The sequence below is a fragment of the Marmota flaviventris genome, chromosome 7, assembly GCF_047511675.1.
Source record: "Marmota flaviventris isolate mMarFla1 chromosome 7, mMarFla1.hap1, whole genome shotgun sequence".
NCBI lineage: Eukaryota > Metazoa > Chordata > Mammalia > Rodentia > Sciuridae > Marmota > Marmota flaviventris.
Genome location: NC_092504.1, coordinates 109,714,653 through 109,727,530, shown reverse-complemented (window position 1 = coordinate 109,727,530; position 12,878 = coordinate 109,714,653). Strand labels below are relative to the sequence as shown.

At 33.4% G+C, this 12,878-nt stretch overlaps 1 pseudogene; it reads right to left on the bottom strand.

Moving 5' to 3' along the window:
• Positions 1-540: 540 nt before the first annotated feature.
• Positions 541-647, bottom strand: LOC114085619 (U2 spliceosomal RNA; annotated as a pseudogene).
• Between the last annotated feature and the right edge of the window lie 12,231 nt (positions 648-12,878).

Genomic DNA, 12,878 nt, shown 5'->3' with positions numbered 1-12,878 from the left:
AGTAACATTTTCATATTTTCTCCATGTCTTATATTATTTTTAAAATGTAACATTTAAATTAATTTCTGAATAAAATGAGAGCCTTATATTAAAATAGTTATTTTATTTAATTAATTAATTTAGTTCAATTGCTCCAGAACCATTCATATAAAAGTTTATCATACTTTCATTGAATTGCTTTTTACCTTTGTCAAATAGTCACTGTACGTATTTAATTTTCTTTCTGAGCTCTTCAGTTTTTATTTATCTATATGTCTAGTCCTTAATTAATCTCATCCTGTTTTATTTCCCATAGCTATGCATGTAGGAAGATTTATTATTGAAGAGAGTGATTCCTCCCACTACATTTATCTTTTATACAATTACATTAAATATTGTAGTTTTTCTAACTTCCCATATACGTTTTAGAATATTTCCTGCACCTACATAACACCTTTCTGCATTTATTTTTTAAGTGACACTGGGGAATGAACACAAGACCTCACACTTGCTAAACAGTCAGGCTACCACTAAGCTACACCCCTAGCCGCCTTGCTGGCATTGTGATATGAATTCATTTAAATTCATTTGGATAGAGGACGTATCAGATATTAAACTGATAAGAACAGATACTACACTTGATCTTAGCCAAAAGGCCGAGAAGCGATATGTAAATCAATGGATGTGTAACTGATGTGATTCTGCAATCTGTATACGGTGTAAAAATGGGAGTTCATAACCCACTTGAATCAAAGTGTGAAATATGATATATCAAGAACTATGTAATGTTTTGAACAACCAACAATAAAAAAATTTAAAAAAAATAAATAAATAAATTCATTTGGAGAATACTGACATCATAGAATTCAAGAGACTTCCAGCTACTTGATAGTCCTAAGAGCTCAGGTTTGCATCCTCTTCTACCATTGTTCGGAAGGCCTACAGACTGTTCCTGAACAACTTTTTTCATTGGGTAGAAGTTCAGGAAGACTAGCCTTAATTTTGTTCTCCTCTGGATTGAGGACCATAAGTTACTCACTGTGTCTGACTGGTTCTCTGTTGCTGGGTAGAGGGCTGAGAAATGCTAACCTTGTGTCACCTTTGGTGGCTAAGTCAAGGTCCAGGACACACAAGACCTGCTTTGTTGGTGTTCCTTTATTATCAAAAACACTTTTCTGAACTCATATTTTTCCTACAATTAAATATTGTAGGAAATTAAATATTATATTTAAGTGATTTTACTCTGTACAATTTCAGCATGAAAAAATATATTTATTTAGATGGAGTTATGAGTATTGGCCCTGGTAAGAGTTTTAGTTATATTTGTTGTCATTTTTGCCCTGGATTTGTATGCTGTCTTTCATCTTTGCTTGAGGATTTTTCCTTGAACTGTGAGTACAGTATTATTGTGCTAGGGCATTCTTTATTTCATTCAGTTTCACTGCTTTATGTCTTTCATGTAGACATCCATGGAAATTAATTTAAAAATTCAACAGAAAAAAAAATGCTTTTGACGTACCCAAAGACTTATGAAGGACGGCGGAAATTCCAACTTTAAAGTTTATAAAAATAGGATAAATAGGCAGAGAAAAATCTAATAAAACTTTTATAAATTGAGTTCAATGAAACATACTGTTTGTGATGCATGTTGAATTGACCCAACTAAAATGTGGTTGCTTCTGACTAGTACAAAGGCAAATAGTTATGGATAAGCTCTATAGTGTATGATGATTTGAAATAAACATACTTTGTCCCCATTTTCCAAGTAAAACAGTAATTTCTTTTTCTTATTGTGAATATATCATTCTTAAGCTTCTTATTTTTAATGTAATTTTATTATGTTATCTAATTGCCTGATAAATGATAAATAGCATTATCAACTAAGATTATGTTTCTATAAACAAAGGCTTTCTCTTGTCTGCTGCTGAATACTTTTGATTTTTTTTAAATTGCTAGATATTGCATTTGCTATATATACCAAATACAGTACATGTCTAAAGAAATGCTTAGGAAAATTATCTAATGTATGCACTCTATATGAGCAATGCCCTCTGATCTTTTCACCCTCAGTGCTGTATGGAGTGAAGTGAGCCTTCTTTAGTCAAGAGTTATTTATTTATAAAAAATTCACTTACCATACAATTTATTTTTACTAATAGCCATGTGTCTTAAAAGTGACACTTGATAGAATTACAAAAAGAAGCTGAAAATTTCTCACATTGTAGTTTTTATTTAATAATTTTTTCTCAGTAAGTGATCAATCTAGAAGCTAAAACTAATAAATTCATCTGTAAAAATTTGAATAACACCAAGCCTGGTTTATGAATGTAAGATGAGCAACAGGAAATAAAATATAAAATACAGCAATATTAAGTGAAGTGTGCAGCAAACACAGCATCCATATAGCTAATGTAGATTATCCTGAATATTATCTAGCTTTTGAAACAGTTACTAAAGCTATAACTTCATCGTATAAGAACTTCATTTTTTTCAATAAATTATACTCAATTATAACTTACATACCATGAATTCAATAGATAAAATATTTACATATTCACAGAAATTTTATCAATGACCTTTGAAGTTAATCTCTCCTAGCCAGAAAATGGCTAATCTGATTTTTATTATTATAGAATAGATTCACTTGGTTCAGCATTTCTTATAAAATTCGCTTTAAAAGAAAATGAATTCTGCAGAGTGCAATGCTCTTTAAATGTCAATTAGGTCAAGTTGATTATAGTGCTATTAGAACTTCTATTTTGTTTTCAATTCTTTTCTTTAAATATTTTTTAGTTGTACACAATACCTTTATTTTGTTTATTTATTTTTATGTGGTGGTGAGGATTTTACCTAGGGCCTCGACGTGCTAGGGGAGAGCTCTACCACTAAGCCACAACCCCAGCCCTCAATTCTTATGTATTTTAATAATTCTTGATAAAATGAGGATGGGATCTCCTAGTATGATTTTAGATTTGTCTGTTTCTTTATTTCTGTCACTTTTTGTTACATGTCTCTCATATGAACTTTTGGGGGACACCTCACATACAAATTTTGATCTTCTGGCCTTTTCTTTGTTCTGGGAAAGCCATTCCATATGTGAGCTGTATCTGTCTGACATACTCTTCTGCCATGATATTCAGTCTTACCTCAAGCCCCAAGGAATAGAGCCAGCTGTCTATGAACATAGACCCCTGAAACTGTGAGCCCCCAATGTAGTTGCATACATAGTTGAAATTTTTATTAATTTCAGATAACTGACTCATTTACATTGGTTTTGAATTTATATATTCCTTATTGTATGTGTTATTAAATAGTTTTTTGTGCATTGCCATTTTTAGCTATACTAATATTTGTTTTTAGTTTTACTTGTTACCCTAGAGTAAATAATATGAATCCCTAATTCACTAAAGTATATTCAGGGCAACTTTGTATCTCCTCACTCTTCAGAATTGTCACCCAATTCTTCATATTTACTGTGTTCTTCTTCCGCTATAAAATTCATGATTTGTGTTTTTCACTACACAACTCTAACAGTATAATTTTATGCAATGGTGCTATCATTTGGATCTGAAATGTCCCTCAAAGGTATATATGCTAAAGTTTTGGACATAATCCTGTGGCACTTTGGGAAGTGGTGGAACCTCTAAGAGGTGGAGTCTAGTGGAAGGAAGTTAGGTCATTGGGGATGTGCCTTCAAAGGAAAACTGGGATCTTGGCCCCTTCAGATTCTCTCTTCTCCTCCTGGCTGCCATAATATTGTCAGTTTTGTTCCACCATGTACTCCCTCCTCCGGTAATATCTTGCCTCACCATGGAACCAAAATAATGCTTAGAATGTACTATAAGGGGACAATTTTGTTGTACACAATGAAAGCAATAAAAAATACTGATACTTGGAATAAGGTAGTATGTTAGAGACAAAAATTGTAATTGAAATTTCATTTGAATTGCATCAAAAAATTTTATGCTTTTCAGTTGTATTCAGTATTTTTGGCTGAAATTGTCATCTTCATGCCTCTGGAATTTTATTCATGTTTGGTCATGATTGCTGTATGTATGTATTCCTTATTTCACCTTTGATAGATGGATAGATAGTAGAATATGCTAAAATGTGAAATTAGAGTTGACATTAAATTCAGGATGGAACACATTTCTAATAACTTGTTGTTTTATTTTCCCTCCAGTATGAGACATAACTAGAGCCAAGTGAAGACATGAAAATTAAATATTTCCTAGAAGGATTAAAACTCTTCTTTTAATATGATATAATAATTTACCCACTACTCTTACCTCATTATCCTAAAATAAAAGGAATTTAAAATCACCATGTCAGTTATTACCTATATACTCTTGAACATAGTACTGTGGAATATTTGGAAAGATAGCCATATATAGAATGTGAAGTCTCTTCTAAGTCTTTATTAATCTATAATAAACAATTTAGGGTTGTTTTCAAGAATATGAAGAGTTTTGAGGAAATTTGAAATGGGTGACAGTGAAACATATATTTATAAATGACTGTTTCCTCATCGTCAGCTAATAAGAAAGGTACGCATAAAAATTCTAATGTAAACAATAATACAGTTATTACCATGAGGCTCAATAAAACCCAAGTTTCTGTCCTGCTAACGTCTTTGTAAAAGACTGAGGTGAGATGGGTGTCATTAGTCAGTCTAAAAGAACTGACTAATATCATATCTGTTGGGAGGGAACCTACGTGACAGCATGTTTTTCTCATATAGAGCTATGACGATAGGACTGGGAAACATTTATGTATATAATTCTTCCTTTTGTCTTTTTATTCTCTGGATTCAATAAATAAACCTATTTGATTTATACATACTACATACTACATATTCAGCAACAATCAAAACATTGCATTTTGGAGATTCCATCTTTTATTCACATCTTAATCATATTTTAAACTTTAATATCAACAAATCTGCTTCAAATTACTTAGCTGCTCTTGCTACAATATGGGCCTAGAAGTGGCTCCATTTTAGATACTTAGCATTTTCAATTGTACATATATTAAATTTGCAATGAGCATGTGCTATTTTTGTTATCAAGATAAAATATTAATATATTTAAAGTTTAACATTTATATGATCAAACTTTTAAATCCATAAGAAATTGATGGATTTTTAATATTTAACATGATTTTAGATCCCAATTTGTTATTTTCAAAGAATGACTTTTGACTAAAGAAAATTAAATCAAATTTTAAATCTACTACAGGAGTCCTATTTCTTGAAAATATCTGGTTTTATCAAAACAAGTACTTTAATCATAACTATATTATCAGTAGATATATGTTATGCCCAAAGCCCAGTGGTGCCAATGCAGTGGAATATGATGCAGAAAAGCCAAAGAAAGTACCCAGAGACAGCATGGGAGACATGATTTATTGGGGAAAGCTTCCAAGAGACCAGTGAATATATCAAGAAAAATTCAGTGACTCTAGGCTTCTGTCCCTCAAAGTTTCTTGCCCAGGAATGACAATTCTCCCTCATGATGTTTGGTCTAGTGGAGCCTGGATAGATGAGTGACATGTATTCTTTCCACAATGCCCTCATTTTATCTCCATTCCCCACTCAGACAGGAGTTTTATGTTAGGCTGTAGAAGTAGTGAAATCTTCAGCATTTTCTTTCTTGTATGACCAGCATCCCAAGAAGAACTATCAGTTATATCAGTTAACAGAGCAGGGAGGAAGAGCAGGAGGAAAAGATTAACATTAAACAGAGACATGAGGTGGGAGGGAAAGGGAGAGAAAAGGGAAATTGCATGGAAATGGAAGGAAACCCTCATTGTTATACAAAATTACATATAAGAGGTTGTGAGGGGAATGGGAAAAAAAAAAACAAGGAGAGAAATGAATTACAGTAGATGGGGTAGAGAGAGAAGATGGGAGGGGAGGGGAGGGGGGATAGTTGAGGATAGGAAAGGTAGCAGAATACAACAGTCACTAGTATGGCAATATGTAAAAACTTGGATGTGTAACTGATGTGATTCTGCAATCTGTATTTGGGGTAAAAATGAGAGTCTATAACCCACTTGAATCTAATGTATGAAATATGATATGTCAAGAGCTTTGTAATGTTTTGAACAACCAATAAAAAACTGATATAATAGCAAAAAACACAATTTCACTTTAATGTATACACATAAATGAATGAGATGTTCAAGAAAATACCTAATATTAATTTTTATTTCCAACAAATTTTAGTCAAATATGGAACATACGTGCTTAGAGGAGAGATGCCTCAGGAGGATGTTTCTTTGGAGATGTTTAATAATGCTACACATTAGGGGCCCCTTTTTCAGATATGACTGAAGGCAGAGGGTGACTTCCCACCTATAGAGTAATGTAATTGTTTTCTCATTGTTCAACACACAGAACATAGACCCAGCACAGTCAAGCTAGAGAGAGCCAGAAGGTTCAGCATCATGAGGCTGTAGTCATTAACAAGTAACACAGCAAGGATTCCAGAAAGTATGCTGGAAAGGAGCATATTTTCCTATAGAAGTCAGTGTATGAAAACACTGAACATGAAAAAATATTGCATGGGTTCGCTAGGTTCAAGTTAATTAGTAAAAAGATACAGAAAAAGAGGCACAAAATAAAAGCATTATCCAAAATAGAAAGAGCCACAGACATGATCATAAAGGGTATTATTCTCAGCAAGATAAAAATCACCGAATGTTCCTTACTGAATAATAAATGCAGATCTACATTAGACACTACTGTGTTTCCATTATACAGATTTTATAGATATTTAGATGCATTGTTTTCATAAGTGCTATTAATGAATAGAATCCCAAATTAAATAATCATCTAGCATTACTATATATAAGCAAATCTGAATTGTCTCTGATATTTGCCTTGAGTTTACTTTTATGTAGTTGTGGCCAGTATATAAATGTACAGATATGTAAAGTGTGTAATTTCATTTTTACAAGGATCTACATTTTATAGTGATTCATGGCAAATTATGTAAACAAAAATCAGTTTGCTTACAAAAGCTTTATCAGTAAGGTTTAAATTATTCATGTGTATGCTAAACTTCAAACACATGTATATACACATATTTTCTCACTAGAAAGAATATTGCATAAGAATGCTACTCACGTGCACAGAGAACACAGAGTACTTCATATTAATATCACCACCAAACACATTTTCCATAACTATATTCAAGTCCTTCATGAAGTCAAGATGACACATGTCCCACCCATGCCATAAAATTGAGTGGCATCATTGACAAATTAACCTTTGTTCTTCTCAGTTTCATGAGATTCCAGTTACTACTTCATTATTTTTTTCAGTATCGGGGATTAAACCCAAGGGGGGGCTCAACCACGGAGCCACATCCCCAGTCCTTTTAGTATTAATTTTGATATGAGGTCTTGCTAAGTTGCTTCAGACCTTAATAAGTTGCTGAGGCTGGCTTTGAATTCTTGATTCTCCTGCCTCAACTTCCCAAGCCAAGCCGCTGAGATTGCAGGCATGAGGCACCACTCGCAGCCATCCCAATGTACCTAAACTAAAGATCAAAGGTGGTCCAGCCCAGGAAGGCCTTTCAGGAAGTTTTCTGGAAAAAGGCATTGTTATCCTAGGAGATGACAGCTCAATATGTGTTATTGGCCTGAAGACCTGCAAGTGAGACAAGATGTGAAAGTGAAAGAAGTGACATTGATGATCTAGACCCTGAGTTGGTCAGGCTAATGTGTGTGTCTGTGTCTTCATTTTCAACAAAAAAGTTTAAACAAGTAAAAACAAATTAATAATGGAAAATTTCTAAATTTAGAAATAGAAAAACATTTATAAAGATATAAAGAAAAAATATTTTAGTACAACTGCATAATGTGTTTATTAAGCTAAATGTATTACAAAAAAAGGTGAATAACTTAAAATATTAAAAAATAATTTACGGTAAGGTTAGTTTATTATTAACTTACTGAGGGAAAGTTTTAAATAAATTTAGTGTTGCCTAAGTACACAGTGTTTATGAGGTCTATAGTGGTGCACTCACCATTCACTCACTACTGACTCAACCAGGGCAACTTCGAGTTTTGCAGTTCCATTTATGTTAGGTGCACTGTACAGGTGCATCATGTTATATCTTTTTTTTGGGGGGGGGGAATTGAACTCAGGGGCACTAGACCAGTAAGCCACATTAAACTCAGGGGCACTAGACAAGTAAGCCACACCCCCACCTCTATTTTGTATTTTATTTAGAGACAGGGTCTCACTGAGTTGATTAGCACTTTTTGTGGAGACTGGTTTTGAACTTGCGATCCTCCTGCTTTAGCCTCCCGAGCTACTGGGATTAATAGGCATGCCTGGCCTCATGTTGTAACTTTTATACTGCATTTTTACTGTTACTTGTTGTGTTTAGAAATGTTTAGGTACACAATTACTTAACACTGTGTTACACTTGCTTGAAATATTGAGTACAATAATAAGCTGTGCAGGTTTGTAAGCAATACCCTAGATGTACACTAGACTTAAGCCTCTATGTGTAAGTACACTTATCAGAACATATCTAGACTGCTAGGTATGATTGTTGTTGAAAAAACAAATTAGGCTTTAGAGATACATACGCATAAAATTTGAACTATTTAAATGACAAATTTGAAGACTGGGAATGGAAATACGTGACGATCATGATAGCAAAAGCACCCCTCCACAGGACATTGTGCATATTTTTCTTCCACCCTAGTGTTCTTGTCAGCTGAATCCAGATGTGTCCAGAAATTTTTTCTACCTAGTGATTCAAAGAATTGCTAAAAATCTTGAGATTTTATCCATTTCAGTATTTGTGGATTAAAGTAAATCTTCCTCAAGTGTCTCAGTTGCCTGAAGCAAGTAGACCTGATGAGTGTCAAAAGATAAATTTTTCCAAAACTTCCACATCTCATTTCTACAATTATTATTTAATTATAGTAAAAATTATGTATTTATAATTAGTAAACATATTATTCATACATACTATACATGACTTATTTAGTGGTATTTTCTTATAAATTATTCCTATTCCATTCTCTGTACTTAGCAATTCATGTTCTGTTTCAGGTCTCTATTATCACACTTTATCTTAAAGATATAAAATTAACTACTCTGCATAGAATATGTGCTTATTTATGACCACTAGCTAGGAGCGTGTTGAGAATTCTCAGTAGGATTCTTAAGTACAGATATATAGCACTTCCTGATCATCTTATTTATGTGTTTCACCATATCATCTTTTGCCTTCCTAACAAGCCTATTTATCTTGTAGTCATTTTCAAAAATTCAGTATATGTTCATTATAGTCCTTGATTAAAAGTACACAAACTTCTAGTTATCCCACTGTGCCCTACAGAACCACACAGGGTTCTACATCATTAGAGTTTAGGTCACAATATCAAATTTTTATGATTCAAGGTAAACCCCAAGCTGAGAACCTGATGTGAACTAGATAGTAAAAATTCAAACAGCAATATAGCTAGGATCATTAAAAGCATTAATGAACAAATATAACCACTGAAACTTTTAGGAACCAGAAATAGGTCTCCATAAAATAAGATGGAGAACCATTACAGTTAAAGGATTTCCAGTGGAACCAGAATAATAAGAGAAAAAGTAAAATCTTTAAAAGGATTATAAGTTTTTCTTGTTGTGATGTTGTTGTTAAGGCCTAGTAATAACTACCTGACCAAAATAGATAGATAGATAGATAGATAGATAGATAACCTGTCTCAGTAAAGGTTTTGTTTTCAGGTTTGTTTGCTTTTAAATTTTAATTTATTTAATTTGCATCTGGACATCTGAGTACATGCAAATATTCAACATAACACATTTTAACATCTAAGAGTTCATTGATTAAAAGAGCATAGCTGCGTGTTGTGACATCTAACAATGTTTCCTCATCTGTAATACAATGAAATTATTTAAACAGTAGGTAAAACAGCCAACTCTGATCTTACAGCACTAACTAGATATAATTTGTGAAGCCTGAAATTGAAACACAACATTCAGAGGTCTCAGAGAATGTAACAACTGGTAATGTAAATACACTGGTATTTCAGAGAGAAAAATAAAAAGCAAGTAAAAATTGTGTTCTAAGAAGCTGTTAAACGCAGTGTTTTGTTATAAGTAAGGTTGATCTGACTGTGACTTTGATTTCCTTTTCTTTCCTTTTTTTTTTTAATATCTTAAATGTGGTACAACGGAATGAACCCAGGGGTGCTCTTCCACAGAGCCATTTTCCTCATTTTCAGCCCTTTTTAAATTTCTTTAATTTTTTTTTTTTTTATTAGCTACACATGACATTACAATGATCTTGGAAATTCATACATTTGAATCAATTGGGGTAACCCTTTTTAAAAAATTTTTACTTTGAGACAAGGTCTTGCTAAGTTGCCCAGGCTCGTCTGCTGGTCCTGTTTTTTTGTTTGTTTGTTTGTTTTACCTTCCCCTCCCTCCTTCCCTCCTTTCCTTCCTTCTTTCTTTTCTTTTTTTCTTTTTTTTGGGGGGGTGGGGGGTGGAGGTGGGGTGGTGATTTTTTATTTATTGGCCCTAAATTGTTTGATAAATTCACGGAATCAGCTTCTTTACAAAAGCTATTTTAAACCATAATCATTCAAAAAGTGAAATGGTCTATGTTCAATCAGTTAAAATAAAAAACTCCTGATGTTATTTTGATTATCTGATCATTTATGACATCAAAATAATTTTTTTTTCTCAGATCTATTGGTGTATAACTTCATATAAAGCAGAAAAGGGCTCCGCGAGGGAACAAGAAAAGGCACCAAAAGGAATTTTATTGGGAAGGGGTGGGGGGCGCTCCCAGGCGAGGCTCAGCGGAGTTTAGGGGCCAAGTTTAAGGGCCAGGTTTCTTCAGTTTAGTGAAAAGTCCCTGCCCAGGCCTCCAAGGGATGGAGAGGGGGAAGGGGAAGTGGAAGGGAAAGAAGCCGCCTGCAGACACTTCACATTCTTAACTTTTCTCTAATATTAAATTAGTCATATTTTTTCTAAAAAATAAATATTTTCAATGTATTAATTTGTTTATTTTTTATTAAAATTACCTGAAAAAAATTGTTTTATTTTAATCTTACTATATTAATTTATGAAGCATTCTTCATTAGATTTAACTATTAATTTACTAAGGCTAATATATTAATCATGAAACCATTGAATTTTTTTGACAAAGCATACACTGAGATACCTAGTAGTTTTAATGCAAATTTAGCTAAATAACACATTATTAATTCTAATAGTTTTCATATTAAAATGTATAAATACTTCAAACAAATACTTTCATTAATATGCCTTTAAGCCTCCACTGTAGATAATTCTGTGGGAAACATTTTATAAATACATTTAACAATGAAATAATTTGATTACCTTTGAATTTAGAAGATGGGACAGGACATCATAATCTTTCCAAATTGTTCTTTATTCCCTTAGAGCATACAAATTTTATATCTAGAAGTCAGAGAGTCATCAGTAAATAACATGTATAATTCAAACTATCAAAAAATGATTATAGAATTGAAATTATAATCCTTTTTTTGTGTGTGATGCTGGGGATTGAACCCAAGTCCTTGTGCATGGGAGGCAAACACTCTACCAACTGAGTTATATCCTCAGCAACAAAAATAATAATCTTGAAGATATTTGAAACACTCATCTTTTTTTTCTTTGCATTTCCTTGTTTGCATGTTTTGTTCTCTCACTTGAAAAAAAAAAGAAATTCGATATTTAACTTTTTTATGTATTATGGAATTTTGCTTTATTTTTAACTCATTGATATTAAATGTTTAAATAATTTAAAAAGTGGCTCATGAAATGATGGAAAAAATTGCTGTAGATTCATCACATGCAAGGGATTATGCTCTCATCATATCAACAGCATTCAGAAAACTTTACACAAAGTAAGGCAAGACTATTTAGCCTGTTATTTCCCACATATACTTTACATGGACTGATCCAAAAATTTTACATGTTTACTTGACCCCTTTACCTGAGGTTGGATTTGTATATGATGTGAGCTATAACATTGAGACAATGGCTGATTGAACAGTGACTATCAGCCAAGCTGTGTTAAATAATTCCTGAAAAGGAAATGGTAGTTATAGTGTATTTCAAAAGATAAAATTAAGTACATGGACATGTGGAAATGCTACTCATGGTTCATACATATCATTTCCTACTAGAGAAGAGTATGGCAGAAAAAAAAAAGTATAAAGTGGAAACTTAATAACCTGATCCAGAATTTATTAATGAAGCTAAAAATTATACCAGAGAAAATATAAAAGTCTGGAGCCAAATATAAAGCAAATGGAATTGAAGAGCATACATATAATAGATAAATAAAAACATGTAATTGCTGCATAAACAATAAGTTGATATGCACATGGAACAAATCTCCAACTCTCATTCCTTAGACTTATATATCCTAATTTAACAAAGAACATACTATACATATAAAATGAGTAGCAGGCATTTAAAATACATTACACCCCCAACTCCCCCTACTGCCAGCGGCCTGGGCATGTCTGTAGGGGCCTAGGGAAACAGAGGGGAATCTCGATCCCTAATTCCCCTTACCACCAGTGGCGACCTTAGCTGCCAGTTCTAAAGGGGCCCGGAAAAATTAAACTGTCGGTTCCCAGATCACCGCTCCACAGCACTGGGGCTTGGATGAATGACAGAGAGAGTGCTCAGTCGTTCGGGAAATAGGGCACGCAGTGGGGCTGCAAGTGTAACCAGATCCTTGGAGAGTGCCTCAGGTGAGCGGGGCCTGGCTGGCTGGCAGGAGGAAGGGGGGAGGGGCCAGAGAAGAGAAATGGCTCTGTACTAACAGGATTGAGAGACTCCCAGGAGCCGCCTTACAGGGATTGCTGTTGGCACA